Genomic DNA, 19,114 nt, shown 5'->3' with positions numbered 1-19,114 from the left:
ATCGGACAACGTCTCCTTTGTTTATCGGCCTACCCGTCGAGCAATTCGACGTCAATCACAATCAACAATCACATCCAATCCAATTTGCAATCCCAAACACCAGTACAACTTCGATTATTTATTATTATTATTCGTACTTTTATGTTTTCGTTTATATTTTTTGTTTCGTAATTAATTTTTACCGAACTAATTTTATTCAATTAATAATTGTAGGACTCAGATAAAAATCATCACCGTCCACCGTCGGCTCGCCGAGGCTCATCGCCGACGGCGGTAAAATTCGCGGGTTTCCGTTTATCGGACATCCTACGCGAATTTCTCTGATTAATCAATAATTATTCCTGCACGATACGTTTTATTTCATGAATTCAGTTAAATCATTTTCCTTGCAGAAAATAATTAAATCAACAGGAAAATCTGCAGAAAAAATCCAACGCGTGTAAATACGCACCAACAGTCAGATGAATAGCCAGAACAAACACAAACTGGAAGAACACACCAACAGAAACACAACGACAACTTAAATCAAAAAACCCAGTCACCACAGATACACACAAACCGCACTCACACACACATGGCACACACACACATACACACACACACACAACAACCAAGATACATGCACGCATACGCGCCACCACTTCGCCGAAAAACAGCGAAGGGCGGCGGCCTGAAAATAACGAACATAGGGCAATTTTAACGGAAATAAAGATAGGGGAAACAACGGGATAACGAGGTAGAAGGAGGAGGAAAAATTAATTGAAAAGAACAACATGGAATCGGGAGAGAGAGAGAGGGCAAAAACGCAAGAGAGATTAAGCGAGAGAGAGAGAGAGAACAGTCCGTGGTGGAGAGAAAAGAAAGGGGGGGTGGGGGGAATTAAGGGTTGTATTTATTTTGTTTTGTTTTTTTTCTTTTCGTTATTATCCTATTTTCTGTTACGGAATTGGGAATATAACGGTGTATGCGTGCAAAAACTCAGCGAAATAATATCAAGATAATTTCTAAATTTCTATAAATATTTATAAATATTTCGAAACTAATAAAACACGAGTTTCTTAATTTTGAAATATATTTTTAAAATGCTCAACAGACCCGGAATTAACAGTTTAACGAATGAACTTGCAGGTGGATTTAATCCGAAAATTTCTGAAATAATTTTAAAATTCTCGAAATATTCCAAACTTAATAAAATAATGTTTTTATGATTTTTGGAGTATTTTGGAATTAAATACTGATTTTACAATTAAATGAAATCAGAAAATTATTTAAAGATAAATAATCAATAAAATATTGATTTCTAAATTTTATAAACTCCTAAATATTATAAATAAAATTATAAAGCAACAAAATAATTTTAGAAACAATTTTAGCATTTATGAGAATAAATATTCAATACAATCACTTTAAAAATGAATTAAGTTCATACAACTCGATAATTAAATACAAAATTGATCTCCGCATCCAACAAATCACAAACAATTAATAATACAGCAACACATTGCTGACAGAACCATCACATATTTTATTTATTAATAATTCGATAATTATATTTAAATATCGGATCTGAAATAGGTTACTTAGCCGCTAAGTAACTATAAAGACGATACAGTTTTAATACCAAACTTGGGTAATTATCAAAACGGAACTTCCTATAAAACATTTTATACGAAAATAAGGTAATAATATCTCGCCTTCTGAGGATACAAATTTTTATCAGACTATAAAATGATTTGCGTATCGAAAATTTCGCACCGGGACTCGTACAGGTCAAACCGTATCCCGGATCGAAAAAGTCAAAATACGAAAAGTGTTCAGAATTATCAGATTAGGTTAGGAAGGAGTTTTCGGAAGAGTTTCGGGTTGTAAAAACGCAAAAACGGTTGAAGTGGGATGATTTCTGATTCTAAAAAGTAATTTTATAATCACGTAAAAATAATCATTATTAATTCTATAAATTCCTATAAAATCATTCAATAATCCAAAAATTACCAGAAAAATACCAAAATTATCTACATTTAATTTTGGATAATTAAAAATTAAAATATCTAAATTTTATCATAAATAAACATCCAAATATTATTATCCATCATCAATAATTCACCAAAAATTCACATAAAAATTACATAATAATTATTTATTGATAAAATAATTACATAATATTTCCCAGACGTTACATCCTTCCCCCCTAAAAAAGGATTTTGTCCTCAGAATCATGCTAAGGAACAGACCATGATGTTTTCTAAGTATCTCTCTCATAATTTCTCAGTTCTCATCACCTTAATCACAACTCAACGACCTCTTACCGTCATCAAATCTATCAGTTACTCACGCAATCTGACTTAAACCTTCATTTTATACATATGGAGCTAAATTACTCTTTTTAGTCATATACATTTGAACATCTTATAAACTCGTTTTGCCCGTAACAACAAGACTAACTCATTCACAATCGCTCTATCTATTTTCTTACTATCTCAAAGGACTAACTTAGTTTGTACTAATCTTATTTTGGTTCTAATTCTAATAATTCGTGCTCATGAATCTTCCATTTTCACTGATTGTTCTACTTTACTCTTCACGTCTCCTTTTCTTCGTTTAGTTTAACCTATGATCATTCTCCAATTGTATCCGAGAATTTTGAATCGATCTCTTGTATTTCATTTATCTGTGCCCGATATACTAAGCTCATGGTATCTTATGCTTCAAAATGTTCTGAATCTATTCAAAAACTAAAAACTAAAGGAAAATTTTGGCAATTGCATTTAGCTCACCACTTTGTAGTATATCTCAATTTCTTTTCAATCACTATCAAGTTTATTCATCAAGCGAGAATCTTTTACTATCTGAAAGGAAATATATTAATTTGGAACGGAATGAACCAGAACTTTATTCAAACCCGAACTCTTGGTACTAGTACTCATTTTGTTGTCATATCAAATTAGATATCAATATTAACTTTGATGCTCACAATATTCCATACTAAAGTCAACATCAATCATCTATATTAATACCACCTTTGATACTCAACGACAAAGTAAGTATCAGTATAATCCAGAAGTCGGATCAAAACTTGTTCTTCAATTTCTAGCTTTTCAAATTCATTTACTCATTCCCCCGATAATCTTAATGATATTCACTCTTTCTTTTCTACTCAAGACATTTGTTCTTAAATGGATCTTGCTTGGTTGGTAATTAACCATACTTCCGTAGCTCATAATCCATTATGACCAGAGTTCACACCTTTGAAGCTTAGAATGCAATTGCTACTTTTCAACCCTCCACAGATATATCTTCCAAAACTTAACTTGGTCTTCCTTAGTCCTTGAATGGGCGAGGATGTTATCAATAAATACAATTACACTATCCAAATACCCCTGATACACTATGTTCATTTAATCCCCAGACTTACCACTTCCGATAATCAATGCGTAACTTCATACCTCCATTCCCTTTTTCCCATGATCACTTTTGTGCATAGCGCGAAACACTCTTTATCCTATTATTCTTTCATTTTATATTCCTGAAGTTTCCTTCACTCATTATTTCATTCCTATTGGGTCATATGATACAGGGCTTTTGACACCAGCTCGACTCTGTGCAATAACCAATGAGAAATTTCACCGTATATTTCGAGGTAACCTTGGTAATTCATTCGTTCGAACCTCCAGGACTTCACTTTAATCCTAAAGAATTCTGATATGAGATTCATTGTAACGTTCTTCTCTGACAGTTTGCCATGATTACTATTGTTTAATCTTCCCTGTTTGTGCGCATTCTTTGAATGAAATTCCTATCTCCAATTATCGGCGTTTCACTTCATTCCCCTATCAGTTCTGGCACAACTGACGTTTACAACTGGCTTATATCCTGGATCATTTTATAAAATTTCTTTATCATCCTTTTGATTCCATTTCCTGTCTTAATTAGTTCTCCTTTCTCATTGTTCATTATCTCTTTTAAACATAAGGAATTTCTTTTCTTTTTCTTGATGATATTAATATGTTCATTATTAGATAAACCATATTTGAAGTTAACACTGGAATGAAGGTTTTATTTATAATGTTTAAATTCTAACTAACATAATTCTCAAAATTTATCGGTAGCTATTTTCTTAACCTCACTTAAATCATCACTAATCGCATATTTGGTTTTCCCCATTTGATCAACATTCCTTTTTCCTGAGTTCACATGCAGACTTTGTCAGTCTCTGTCTTACATCAGATACTTGAATTTACGAGTTTCCCAGTACTTCACAACAACTTCAATTCAATCGTAATTCGACAAGGATATACATTCACGTCCTTCATGGAGTATTGTTACAGGGGTAATATTTCTTTGCTCTATCTTGGATCTTTAGTTCTTGCAAATGTTCTCTCCACTAATTTTAGTAGCTTCCATTAAATCGTCACTCGATATGGGTATACATCCAAGTTCTTCCTGAAATGTCATTACAGATGATAGAATCTTTTTGTTTTGTCTTACATCTTCAGTTCTTGAAAAATACTCTTCTTGTTTATCGCAAAGGTCTATTGATATAGATAAAACCTCGCACATGTCTGCAGTAACATCCCGTTAACTCTGCTAAACTCTCAATTTCTGCTAATGCCATCACTTTCTCCAAATTGCTAATCGCTTTGATTTCGGTTTTGAAAATCATGTCAGAGTTTGACTCAATCTAATTGGAATCGATCTCCATTTAACTAACCATTTGTTGGTAAAGTTGATCAATTAATTCTTTTAACTAATCACTTAAACCAAGTGCTGACTAGCTAACTGGAATCAAAGACCAATTATATAAAGTCGGTTTGATCATAACAATCTGTCTCAAGAACCGAGATCGCAATCATTCGGAGTACCGATGACAATATACTTCTTTATCTTTAAATGTAGGGTAATTTCAGAAAATTTGGGCAACATTTCCCCTATATCATCGACTACCAGTCGGACTCAAGCCGACACCATCAATCAATCAAAGCATCCACAATCATATCCACCCACTTCCATCAACCCAATTCATCAATTCAATATAATTCAGATTATATCATTTTGATCAGCATATGTATGATTAACTAGCATGACATATATTGTTAGGCCACACACACTGTAGAGGGGGTGAATACAGTGTATAATACAATCAAATCGAACTTTAATATCTTAAGTAACAGAAAACAAACTTTATTGAAACAATAAACTCTGTTACAGTATGGAACTGTTACCTCTCAATGATGAACAAATATCATGAGAGCTGCTAGGGTTACAATAAATAATCTTCTTGAATATGATAACACTTATAGTGTAAACCCTATGTCTGTGTTTATATATTACACAGTTACAAGATAATCGCTAATTGATATGGAATATAATTCTGCTTCCTAAAATATATCAATCAGATATCTTTTCTTCCAAGTATTCCATTCTTCACGGAACTCCTTCTTCATGCATATCTCTTCTTATGTTTATCTCGATCTTCTTTCCTTTAATTAGCTACTGTCCTTATCTGAACGTCCTTCAACACTTAAGTTCTGATATCTAACTTCTGATGATTATCTCCTGATAATATAAGTACTGATATCCTTAAGTCCTGACTTCCAGTATAAGTACTGATTAACGGTTAAGTACTGACTTGTCCTGTTAAGTAAGATCTGAAATCTAAACATAAATTATATTAGCCATGACATTATCAAATATATCTAACAATCTCCCCCAACTTGTAAATTAGCATAATATACAAGTTTAACAGATATTTGATGATGTCAAAAACATTAAGTACAAATGCATGAGAATTAGACTAGATAACTACAACTTACAGTCCTTAAAGCTTTACCAATATTTAACTTCTGATAACAACTTCAGTCTGTACAAATATCAGAATTTAAGCAGTTGTAGATCTTTGACTTGGCTTCATTATCTGATCTCTCTGATGTCAGGAGTTGTTCTGAGATAGTTCTTCAACAAACATCTCTCAGCATATCTAAGTTCATCAATCATTCTCCTTTTGGCATCTTTAAGCTCTGCAGTATCTTCACCAATTTGAAAGATTGCAGCTCTGAGATCATTGATCTTTGCTTTTCTTATATCCTAATCCAGTCTGATCAAATAAGCTTTATCAGACTCAAGATTGAATTCCACAGCCCTGTACCCTAGAAAGGTAGTTATAATTTGAGCAGAATTGGGCTTCATTTCAACTATATCACCCTTGTGATCTCTGTACTTTGGAACGTATGTGCTGTCAAACTTAACAGAATAAAGCCTTTTCTGTCTCTGAATCTGATCCTTCAAATAGTTTGCAGCAGTCCCTGTCAATCTGTCATCCACTTGAAGTAAGAATAGTACATGCTCCAATTCTTCAAAATACTTCAACGGAATGGCATTTTGCCTTATATGATAAACCCTACCATCTGTCATGAAATACAACAAGATGTATTCTTTCAAGTAGGTATGGTAAACCATTTGTACAGATTCCAGTTGATTCAATCTCTCAGGAGTTGCTCCAATACCTGGTTCACTCAAGGAAGTTGGATCATTGGTAGTGTTCTGTATTCTCCTTTCATCATCACTTCCCAATCCAGTTTTATCTCTTGCTTCCTTTCCAGTAACTACTCTTGCTTCAAAACCACTTGCAGTAGTCTTCAAAGGTTGAGTCTATTTTGCCTTAGTGAATCCTGGTAGGAGTGTCTTTGGTCTATCTTCTGATATCAAGTTAACTTGAGCTATGTCAAAGGTTACTTGCTTCTTCTGAATATCAGAACTTACAATTTCTTGACTCTGAACAAATTGAGCCATGTCAGAGGTTGTTTTAAGAACTTTTCTTGAAGTCAGAGCAAGATCATCCTTTTCATCAGTAATTTTTTCATCCTCAGGAGGTACATAAACCTTGATAGGTTCACCAACCTTCTCTTTACCCTTGGATCTTGGATCTATCTGTGGTTGTGATCTAGCCAATGTTGCTTCAGAATGTGTCCTTTATTTGATCACAATGCCTTTGAGTTTTGGAAGTGGTTTTTTACCAGAAGCTTCAGATTTAGATGTGACTTTCTCTGATTTAAGCCTGACTTCTTCTTCCATTAAACTCTCCAAGTCCATTCCTGGATTTTCCTGAAGAAATAACTGTCTTGACATTTCCTCATCAAGATCTAAAAATTCATCAGAACTTATCCTTTTAGCAGTAGCAGAACTTATCCTTTTCCCAGTATCAGAACTTGTCCTGTGACTTGTGATTTCAGCTTGTCTTGATGTGAATCCTCTACCTTGACTATGACCTCTACCCATTCCAGAGTTTCCTCGATCATCTTTTCCATCATCCTTACCTTTCAGTGTCTTGTCAGTCTTGCATTTGGACTTAATTACTTTCTCCCCCTTTTTGGCATCAGCAGGTAATAGAAGAGAGACAAGCAATTCCACTGAAGATTGGACTTCATTAAGTTATGATTGCTGAGAAGCTTAATTTTTCAGAATATCATCAATCTGAACTAGTTGATTATCTTGAGTCTTCTCAATATAAGCAATCCTGTCAAAGGTAGGTTGGAAGAACTTTTTCTTATCAATCTTGTGAACTTGTTCTTGCTTCATTAGTTCTTCCCTTAAGAGATGTAACTCTGCATGAGTATTTGAATGAAGACCTTGTAAATGTTTAGTACTCAATGCAGTGACTCTAAGCTGTGTTTTGAAATCATCAGTATTTAACATCTCATCAGCTTTTGTCAATTGCTCTGCCAGATTCTGTGCAGTTGGAACACAGGTGACTGAATTCCATTCCTTAGTCCACTCCTGTCCTGCAGTAGTTTCACTCCAAGGCACTGGTGCTTCTCTGGTAACAAACTTCTTAACAAGTTCAGACTTAAGAGTAGTTTGTTGAGGAGCATGTCCTGAAGGACCTGCTGCATCAGCATCTGCATTTGTAGCAGCATCACCAGTATCTCCAACATTTGCAGCATCAGAACTTACAGAATCAGTATCTTCTGATAAAACAACAGTGTGAGTAGCAATGGAGGCTTCAACATCCTCTAGTTGCTGATCTGGTTCTAAGTTCTGATCAACAGCCAAATCCTGATGCTCACCTAAAGTCTGATCATCAGCATCATGATGCAGAGAAGGTGGTATAGATAACTCTGGAGTTTGAACAGCATCAGTAACAGGTGTTGTGGAAGGATTAGTTGCTGTTGGAGCTTCTATGAGAATTACTTCAGGCACAACTAAGTTTTGAACATCAATATCAGCACTTGTGCTTGGATCAACAGGAGACACAGATGGTGTGGTAGCCTTTTTAGAAACAGCTTCCTGAGATGGAGTTGATAGAGAAGAAGTGACTGTAGCAAATTCCTTGTCTTGTGAGATCAGAGATTCCTGATCCCCTTCCTTAGCTGCTTCCTCTTCATCATCTAAAACTGGCCTTTTTGCCCTCTGTTTCCTGTATCTCGGTGTTAATTTGGATTCCTTGGGAGTTTCAGGAACTGTCATTCTTCTAAGCCTTTTGAGAAGCCTAGATCCCCCAATTCCAGAATCCTTCTGAGAAGACTTTTTCTCAGCTTCACTTACAACAGGTTCTGAAGAAGGAACCTGGTCCTCAGTATCAGATTCATCTCTCAAGGCAATTTTCCTTTTCTTCTGAAGAGTTTTAGGAACAGTCTTTGTCTTCTTAGATTTAGAAGATGAAGGCTTCACAGTAGGTGTTGAGGGATGAGGTTCTGATGGTTGAACATCAGGAAAAAGTGCAGTGTCCTTAACAGGGTCATAGGTGATCAAGGCTTATTTGACAGATAAAGGTATTAAGAGGGGTCTTAACACAGTCTTCTTATTATCAGTAGATAATAAGTCAGTGAAAGCTCTTTTAGCAATTCTGAAGGATGGAATTAAATCACCAAAATTTTGGGGCTGATTACAACAGAACTTATAAATAAGCTGACAAAATCTGGCAAAATATACAGTATTGCGATCTTCTGTCATCCTATCCCCAATAAAACCTAAGACAGCACTTGCATAATCAAAATCAATTTGATTTATAAGAGCATACCCGATTTTTTGGCTGAATATGGGAATTGCATCGAAATTTGAGCATTTATTGGCGAAAGCCTTGGTAATGCAGTCAAAGAAGAAACTCCATTCCCTCCTCATGAAAGATCTCTTCAACTTTCCAAGTTTTGCCAATGTTCCCTCATATCCTATACTGGCCATCATGTTCTGAAGAACTGGTTCGTCAACCGTAGAATACACACAGTTCTCAGGTAGCTGCAGTGCTTGTCGAACCGTAGACAAAGTCACAACATACTCATTTTCCCCTGATGAAAAGATAATACTCGGGGACCCTTGAGCACCACCATCATCATATACTCCACTCCTCCAGAACTCCAGTACCTGAACTCCAGAGACTGATTCAGGCTCAGTTAAAGCGTACCTAATATCAGAATTAGTGAGAAAGTCCTGAATGAAATGAAGTTCAGAGGGTGCCTCTGACGTGTTGAGTATTGCAGAGAAGTTATTGGGAACAAACTTTGCTCCATGGAAGATTATGTCCTTGGGTGCCATTAAAATTTGAGAGAAATACGGTTGCCTGTATTGTGTTTGAAAAAATGTCTATATGAAAAATTTTCAGTAGATGAGAAAGGATGAAAGTAAAGAGAGAGAGATAAAAGAGAAAAGTAAATAAAAGATTTGACAATCTTTTCTCTCTGTTACTTATACACAAAAAGTAACCGTTGGGACACCTGTCAGACATGCAGTAATAACGGATAGTTACTGGGCTCGAGAAAACAGTAATCATTACTTACCCACTTGCCTGTTTTCAAGGAAAAACCGTTCCACTTACTCAGATATTCCATTAATCAAGGTGAAACAGTTTTAATTCAAAATTGAAACTGTTCCCACTGATTTAATTATTTTTCACTGCATCATTAATATTCTGAAAAGAAATCAAGTGAAAATGACCAAGATAAATTATATGAGTAAGTACTGATAAAGGAAAATCAGGATTTATCAATGCATTACACAATAACTTAGAGACAAAATCTTGAAACAAAAACAAATTTCATTAATATATCAAGAGAATACATTCATGAAATTGAAATTACATCAGTACTTATACAAGATTTCCCTAAGCTACTAAACCTAACATCAACAGCCTTAGTCCTAGCTCAAGAAGCAGAGCAAGGCTGATGATGAAGAAAAACAGGAAGAAGAAAATAAATCATTTCTTCTTCCTACTCTCGACAAACAGAATGGCGAGTCGGATGATTCGCTCTTGCTGGCAGAGAGCTTCTAGCCTTTCCTCCTCCAATCGCTCCAGATGGCGATGGTAATCCATATAGAAGAACAGGAGGTGGGTCAGTACCTCCTGTGGGACAGAGTCCCATATCTCCTCAGGAATGGCCGTGACGTGCCATTCCTGCTGCCAATCAGCACAGCTTAGCTCCATATTAAATGTTTGGTAATTCAAAAACATGTTGTATCTGACCATTGTGTTTTTGAAAGAAAAAGTATGAAGGTAAGTTTGTGAGAAAGAATTTGATGGGAAAGCTGATGTGAAGTGGTTGCTTATATAGGCAAGTGAATGCCAGGAGACGCAAAGGAATTTAATGCTGACAGGTAGAATTAATTCTTCTTCGTGTCCCCAGACTTGAAAAAAAATAACATTCATTGGAAAGAGAAAACATGGTTTAATGCGCACAAGTAACAAGTAAAAGTAGACTGTTCAAGTACGAATACCATCAACCCTAACCATAGTGACTATTAATCTTCCACTTCAACATATTCTAGTTTGAGCTGAGACTGTTATCAAATTTTATCCACAGATAAGTCAAGTAAAGAATTTAGACTGTAATATCAGAACTTAGACTTATATCAGAACTTAACAGTCATCAGAACATAATTTCTTAACTCGAAAAAGGAATGCTTATCTGAGTAAATCCTCATACAAGTTCTGAGTTATACTCTTCAGAACTTAATCTTCAGAATATGCAACCAGAACTTGTCCTCAGAATTAGTACAAGGTGACACAATGACTGTTTATCTAAAACAACATAGATCACCACAGTGATTTTCATCATTCATATGGAGTGGTTAGTGTGTGCATTAAGCTAAATAGCAGACAAAAAGTAAAGTCTGATTCACTTCAGTACATCTTAGAAATAAGGCATAACTAAAATTTTGCTAAAGAGCTGTCATTATCCTGAAACCTACTGATGAATGAGTTCATGCTTGAGTCCACCTCAACTGTTTTGTGCTAATTTTATGCATCTTTTTAAATTCTATTTTATAGTGGCTTCTCAGTGTAAGTGAGTCACGACTGCTTATCAGAATTTATGCTATTATCAGAGTATTTCTCCAGAAATCATAGAGTGTGAAAAGTCACCAAGAAAATATTTTGCTTTTCTAATGCATATATACTTAATACCAGCAAAGCACTTGGGTCGCCCCTTCCACATTTTTACTCTAGATCTCAAAGGAGTACCTGATTTTATTCTTTGATCCTTTTGGTTTTTCTTTTAATAAGTGAGGTTTATCAGCACTTAGTACATTCAACAGTTTTACTAGTATCAGAACTTAACAGAGGAGTAGCATTATTCTAATTTGTGACTTAGTAATAAGATACACAAAGTAAACTCAACTAAGCTCAATTATCAGAATTTGCTTGTGTCATAAAATTTCCACAGAAATAATTACTTCTTACATGGGATCATTTGTGTATTGAAGACTACTAGGTCAGTATCTAGCACAGTTATCCTCATAGGATTGAATGGTTACTTAGACAGACATATCACTTATCAGAGTTTAGAAACATATATCAGACAACAGTCAGTACTTAAAAACATTTATCAATTAATCACAGAATACACAAAGAGATTACATTCTGTAAATACTGAGCATAAAGTCTGATGCATCAGAACAAAACTAGGCAGATTTAGAAAAAGAACCTGAAACCATTCCAAGTTCATTTACCAATCTTGTAAAAGTGGCTTCACACAGTGGTTTTGTGAAGATATCTGCTAGTTGTTGATCTGTTGGAACAAAGTGCAATTCCACTGTACCTTCATCCACATGTTCCCTTATGAAGTGGTACCTGATGCTGATGTGCTTTGTCATAGAGTGTTGAACTGGATTACCTGTCATAGCAATAGCACTTTGATTATCACAGTAAATAGGGATTTTGAAATATGTTAACCCATAATCCAGTAACTGATTCTTCATCCAAAGAATCTGTGCACAACAGCTTCCTGCAGCAATATACTCTGCTTTTGCAGTTGATATGGAAATTGACTTTTGTTTCTTGCTGAACCAAGAAACCAATCTACCTCCAAGGAATTGGCAGCTTCCACTTGTGCTTTTCCTGTCAATTTTGCAACCTGCAAAATCTGCATCTGAGTAACCTATTAGTTTAAAATCTGATTCTCTAGGATACCACAATCCCAGATCAGCTGTTCCTTTAAGATACTTAAAAATTCTTTTCACAGCTGTTAAGTGAGGTTCTCTTGGATCTGCTCGAAATCTTGCACAAAGACAGGTAGCATACATGATATCAGGTCTACTAGCAGTTAGATAAAGTAGAGAGCCAATCATACCTCTGTAATCAGTAATATCTACTGATTTACCTGTATCCTTATCCAGTTTTGTTGCAGTGGCCATGGAAGTGGATGCACTTGAACAATCTTGCATTCCAAATTTCTTCAGCAAGTTTCTGGTGTACTTAGTTTGACAAATAAAAGTGCCTTCTTCATTCTGCTTGACTTGAAGGCCCAGAAAATAGCTAAGTTCCCCCATCATACTCATCTGATATCTTGACTGCATCAGTTTGGCAAACTTCTTGCAAAGTCTGTCATTTGTAGACCCAAAAATGATATCATCAACAAAAATCTGGACCAGAAGTAAGTCCTTTCCATGGTTGAGGTAGAACAGTGTTTTGTCTATTGTTCCTCTGTTGAATCCACTTTCCAGAAGAAACTGAGCTAAAGTCTCATACCATGCTCTAGGAGCTTGCTTAAGTCCATAAAGTACTTTATCAAGCCTGTAGACATAATCTGGATGTTTGGAATCTACAAAGCCTGGAGGTTGTTCAACATATACTTCCTCCTCCAATTCTCCATTGAGAAAAGCACTTTTCACATCCATTTGAAAGACAGTAAACTTTTTGTGAGCAGCATAAGCCAAAAATATCCTTATGGCTTCTAACCTAGCAACTGGTGCAAATGTTTCATCATAATCATTTCCCTCCTGTTGAGAATATCCTTTTACAACCAGCCTTGCCTTATTCCTTGTAATTATGCCATCACTGTCAGTTTTGTTTCTGAATACCCACTTTGTACCAACAACAGATCTATTCTTTGGTCTTGGCACTAGGGTCCAGATTTTGTTTCTTTCAAATTCATTTAACTCTTCCTGCATTGCTTGCACCCCGTCAACATCTTGAAGAGCTTATTCCACTTTCTTTGGCTCAGTCCGAGAGAGAAAAGAATTGTAAAGACATTCATTTGAAGTACCTGTTCTAGTTCTGACACCTGCATCAGGATTTCCAATTATCAAATCAGATGTATGTGATTTTGTCCACTTTCTTGCAGATGGAAGGTTTTCTCTAGAACTGGATGCTCCCCCATGATCCATGCTGTCTTCATTTTCATTTTCTGATGCTCCCCCTGAAACTATGCTCTCTGAGTTGGATTCTTCAGTATTTAGATTTTCAGCACGATCAGAACTTGGCTTATCAGAAATTGACGAATCAGAACTTGAAGAGCCAGATGTATGTTCTGATGTTTCTTGAGATGTGGTAAGATCTTGAGTATGCTCCCCCTGCATAGGTGCATCTTCCTTTGACGTAGTCACCACAGTTTCAATAACATCAGAGTTTAATCCATCAGAATTTACAGTATCAGGACTTAGACTGTAAGAATTTTCTGCATCAAAATTTGAGTCTTCATTTTCAAACCTCAGCTGATCATGGTCAATAAAATCTTCAAGACCAGTAATCTTCTTGTCATCAAAAGAGACATTGATAGATTCCATGATCACTTTTGTTCTCAAATTATAGACTCTGAAGGCTTTTGTGGAAAGTGGATATCCAACAAAGATTCCTTCATCAGCTTTTAGATCAAACTTGGATAGCTGTTCAGGATGAGTCTTGAGTACAAAACACTTGCATCCAAATACATGAAAGTATTTCAGATTTGGCTTCTTTTTCTTCACCATCTCATATGGTGTTTTTCCATGCTTGTTAATGAGTTTTGCATTTTGAGTAAAACAAGCAGTCTGTACAGCTTCAGCCCAGAAATAGGTTGGAAGCTTTGCTTCTTCAAGCATTATACATGCAGCTTCAATGAGAGTTCTATTCTTCCTTTCAACAACTCCATTTTGCTGTGGAGTTCCAGGAGCAGAAAATTCCTGCTTTATTCCATGGTTTTTGCAGAACTCTTCCATTATCAAATTCTTGAACTCAGTGCCATTATCACTCCTTAAGATTTTCACAGAATCTTTGACCAATTTATCCAGATGTTTGACATGATCAATCAAGATAGATGCAGTTTCCCTTTTTGTGTGCAAGAAATACACCCATGTGTATCTGGTGAACTCATCCACTATGACCAACACATATTTCTTCTTTGCAATAGACATGACATTCACTGGACCAAATAGATCAACATGTAGTAGATGATAAGGCTCAAGAATTGATGATTCATTCTTGCTCTTAAAAGAAGATTTTCTTTGTTTGGCTTTCTGATAGGAATCACAAAGGCCATCAGGAGCAAATACTGACTTTGGCAGTCCTCTCACAAGATCTTTCGTGACCAGTTCATTTATATTGTTGAAATTTAAATGAGAGAGTTTCTTGTGCCAATTCCACCTTTCTTCAATTGATGCTCTACTCATCAGACAAATTGCAGAACCATCGGTACTTGTTGAAAGCTTAGCTTCATAAATGTTACCACGCCTGTATCCTTTCAGAACAACTTTGCCTTTAAATTTACTCACAATTTCACAGTGTTCTTCAAAGAAATCAACATGATAACCTCTGTCACAGATTTGACTTATACTCAGCAGATTGTGTTTAAGTCCTGAGACCAGAGGTACTTCTTTAATTATGACATTTCCAAGATTGATATTGCCATATCCCAATGTTTTTCCAATGTTGCCATCTCCATAAGAAACACTTGGGCCAGCTTTCTTCACAAAGTCTGATAGCAGGGCCTTATTTCCAGTCATATGTCCTGAACATCCACTGTCCAGAACTAGAATATTTTTCCTGTTGCCCTGCAATCACAAAGACCACTAGTTATTGGTTTTAAGGACCCAGACTTGCTTGGATCCTTTGGTCTTATTAAGTTTGTTAATTTGCAGCGGATTTAGCATCAAAGTTTATGTTAACATTTTTCTTATCAGAACTTACACTATCAGACTTTGAATCAGAATTTATACTAGAAGGAACAATGGAAACTTTCTTCAAAGAAGGTTTTATTTGATAATAATCATAGTACAAACTATGATATTCCTTACAAGTATAATGGAATGCCATAAACTACCACAATGAAAACAAGGATTTTGTGGTTTGTATCTAACAGACTGACTCTTAACTCCTGATTTTGAAGGTAAGGAGTTAATATTCTTATTCTTCCTGCAAAAAGAAGCCATATGGTTAGAACTTCCACAGTTATGACATGTTTTCCTAGGAGCATCAAGAACAGGTTTATAATCATTGCTTTTATTCACACCTTCCTTTCCATTCCTATTTTTCCTAGGTGATTTTACCTTGTTTGCATTCTTAACATCTTTCAGCTTATGCTTAAGCTGCTTCTTTGTCATTAAGCCTATGTTTACTTCAGCTGTCTTTTCCTGTTTTAGTTTGTCAGAAGTTAATTCCTCTTTAACTTCTGATTTCTCATTTTCAGACTTTACAGTTACAAACTTAACAGGTTTTAACTTTGGCTTTTGCTTAACAACAGGCTTAATTTCTTCAGTTCCTTTATCATTCTTATCCTCTCCATAACCTAAGCCCTCTTTCCAGTTTCCACTACTTAGCAAATTTTGAGTTGTTTTGCCAGAGTTAGTCCATGTCCTGATAATCTCTCTTTCCTTTTCTAACTCAGTTTTTAGAGATTCATTCATTTTTAGCACTTCATCCCTAACATAAAAAGCATCATTTCTTTTCTTAAAAGCAAGATTTTCAGAAGTTAATCTTTCACAAGTTAAAGTTTGATCTCTATAACTAACAAACATGGTTTTAAGATATCTTCTCAACTCATTAATATCATCAGTATGAAAAGCATAAGTAGTCTGAGGTACCTTTATTTCAGCAGCTTCAGAACTGCTCTCATCACTTTCTTTATCAGCATTTGCCATCAATGCATAGTTCTCCTCACTTTCAGAGTCTGAGGTGTCTGTCTAGCTTTTCTGCTTTGTGACAAGAGCCTTGCCTTTGTCACCCTTTGCCTTCTTGCAATCAGGAGATATGTGGCCTTTCTCACCATAGTTATAGCATTTAACATTTGTATAATCTCCTCTGTCAGACTTTCCTCCTCTGCCTTCAGATCTTCTGAAATTCTTTTTATCAGAACTTATGCCTTTCCTGGAAAACTTCTTTCCCTTCCTGAACTTCCTGTATGCAATCTTTGTGATGCCTTTCACCATAAGAGCACACAACTTCATCATCTCCTCATCAGCATCAGTCTCAGGCAAGCTTTCAGAATCTGAGTCATCATCACTCTCAGAACTTGATGACTCAGTATCAGACTTTATGAAAAGAGCTTTACCTTTGTCTTTCCTTGAGGAAGCTGCTTTGGGGGATTCTTCTTCAGCCTTAAGAGCAACTGTCCTTGACTTTCCTCCTTTCCTCTTGCTTCTTTGTTCCATCTCAAGTTCATGAGTCTTGAGCATTCCATAGATTTCATCAAGAGTTGTTTCATCAAGATTGTAGTTGTCTCTTATTGTCGTTGCCTTCAAATCCCAACATTCAGGAAGAGCTAACAGGAATTTAAGGTTTGAATCTTCAAGATCATACTCTTTATCAACCAATGACAAATCATTCAAAAGTTTGACAAATCTATCATATAAATCATTCAATGACTCATTAGTCTTTGAGTCAAAATGTTCATACTCTTGAGTAAGTATTGTCTTCCTGTTCTTCTTGATTGTGTCAGTTCCCTGACATCTTGTTTCCAGAGCATCCCATATCTCCTTAGCAGTCTTGCAGTTGATTACCCTGTTTGACATTACATTATCAATGGCACTATGCAGTAAGTGTCGTACCTTAGCATCCTTAGCAATTGATGTTATATCTTCAGCAGTATAATCACTCTTCTCCTTTGGTACGGTCTTTGCTGCTTCACCTGCAACTGCAACAACGAGTTTGATTGGTTTGTGAGGCCCTTCCTTGATTCTATCAAGGTATTCTGGATCTGTTGCTTCCAGGAACATGGTCATCCTTACCTTCCATATGGGATATTCAGATGGTCTCAGTATGGGAACTCTGATAGTCTCATACCGACTTTGAATTTGTGTCTTTGGAGGTTCTTCAGTTTTGGTAGGCTTAGTTGGAGTTTCTGTGTCAGACATGATTGTGTTTGGATCTTTAACTGTATATGTGTTAACAGATTAGCTCTGATACCACTTGTTAGGTCACACACACTGTAAAGGGGGTGAATACAGTGTATAATACAATCAAATCGAACTTTAATATCTTAAGTAACAGAAAACAAACTTTATTGAAACAATAAACTCTGTTACAGTATGGAACTGTTACCTCTCAGTGATGAACAAATATCACGAGAGCTGCTAGGGTTACAATATATAATCTTCTCGAATATGATAACACTTATAGTGTAAACCCTATGTCTGTGTTTATATACTACACAGTTACAAGATAATCGCTAATTGATATGGAATATAATTCTGCTTCTTAAAATATATCAATCAGATATCTTTTCTTCCAAGTATTCCATTCTTCACAGAACTCCTTCTTCATGCATATCTCTTCTTATGTTTATCTCGATCTTCTTTCCTTTAATCAGCTAGTGTCCTTATCTGAACGTCCTTCAACACTTAAGTTATGATATCTAACTTCTGATGATTATCTCCTGATAATATAAGTACTGATATCCTTAAGTCCTGACTTCCAGTATAAGTACTGATTAACGGTTAAGTACTGACTTGTCCTGTTAAGTAAGATCTGAAATCTAAACATAAATTATATTAGCCATGACATTATCAAATATATCTAACATATATCTTTTTGGAATGGGACTAAGGTCTTACACTGACAAAGATTAATATAACCATACCTTCCTTTGTTCTTTCAAGATATTGCAAAATGTTATTAATGAACTTAAAATTTATCCCATTGTTTTTCAAGGATTTTATTTCACGATTCTTTTAACTTATTTCTTGTCATTACCAATTGTGTATAGTTACTTTCAAGAACTATGCCGCATCCAATCTTTTATCTTTGATGATACACCCTTAATTTTCTTAATTATTCTGTTTATCTTTTAGTAACCATGCATGGTTTCCATTATTATTGTCGCAATCTGATGGAAACTCAGTCGTCAGATCATTATTTCTTAAAAGATTATACAGTCGAATCATCATTCTTTCATCTCCACTTATGTTCCCGTATCGAACTTTCATCACTGGTCCGGCTATGGGTATTAAATTCACCATAATTTATTTACTCAAGTTAGGGAACTTCACAATTACTTGAAGAATACGTTCGAAATTTGGTTGCAATTAAGATTTCTTCTATCTTGAATCTTCACGACAAATATCTTCCTGCAACGAAGGGATGCTTCATGTATTAATCGCCTGTCTGAGTCATTGTTCAGAATTCCTTTGATCTTCGATTGTCATCCCAACACTCATTCGCTTTGTCTGACGCACACAGCGTTACTTCCTTATTTCATAACTAATTCATTTGTTACGGTTCGCTAACCGTTCATTTCACGTCTAAATTTCTGATTTGAAGTGCATCACGTCAACGTAATCTACCATACTGATGAGATCCTCATAAAATGAACAACTGTCTAATTCAATATCTTTGCCACGACCGCGTTATCGGTGTATCCATTCTTCCTTGCTCGCAAATGTCCACCATTTATCGGCTTGCAATCATATCTACATTCAACATGTAATTCTACTTATTACC

The sequence above is a fragment of the Apium graveolens genome, chromosome 7, assembly GCF_009905375.1.
Source record: "Apium graveolens cultivar Ventura chromosome 7, ASM990537v1, whole genome shotgun sequence".
NCBI classification, from domain to species: Eukaryota; Viridiplantae; Streptophyta; class Magnoliopsida; order Apiales; family Apiaceae; genus Apium; species Apium graveolens.
This window is presented reverse-complemented; position numbering follows the sequence as displayed.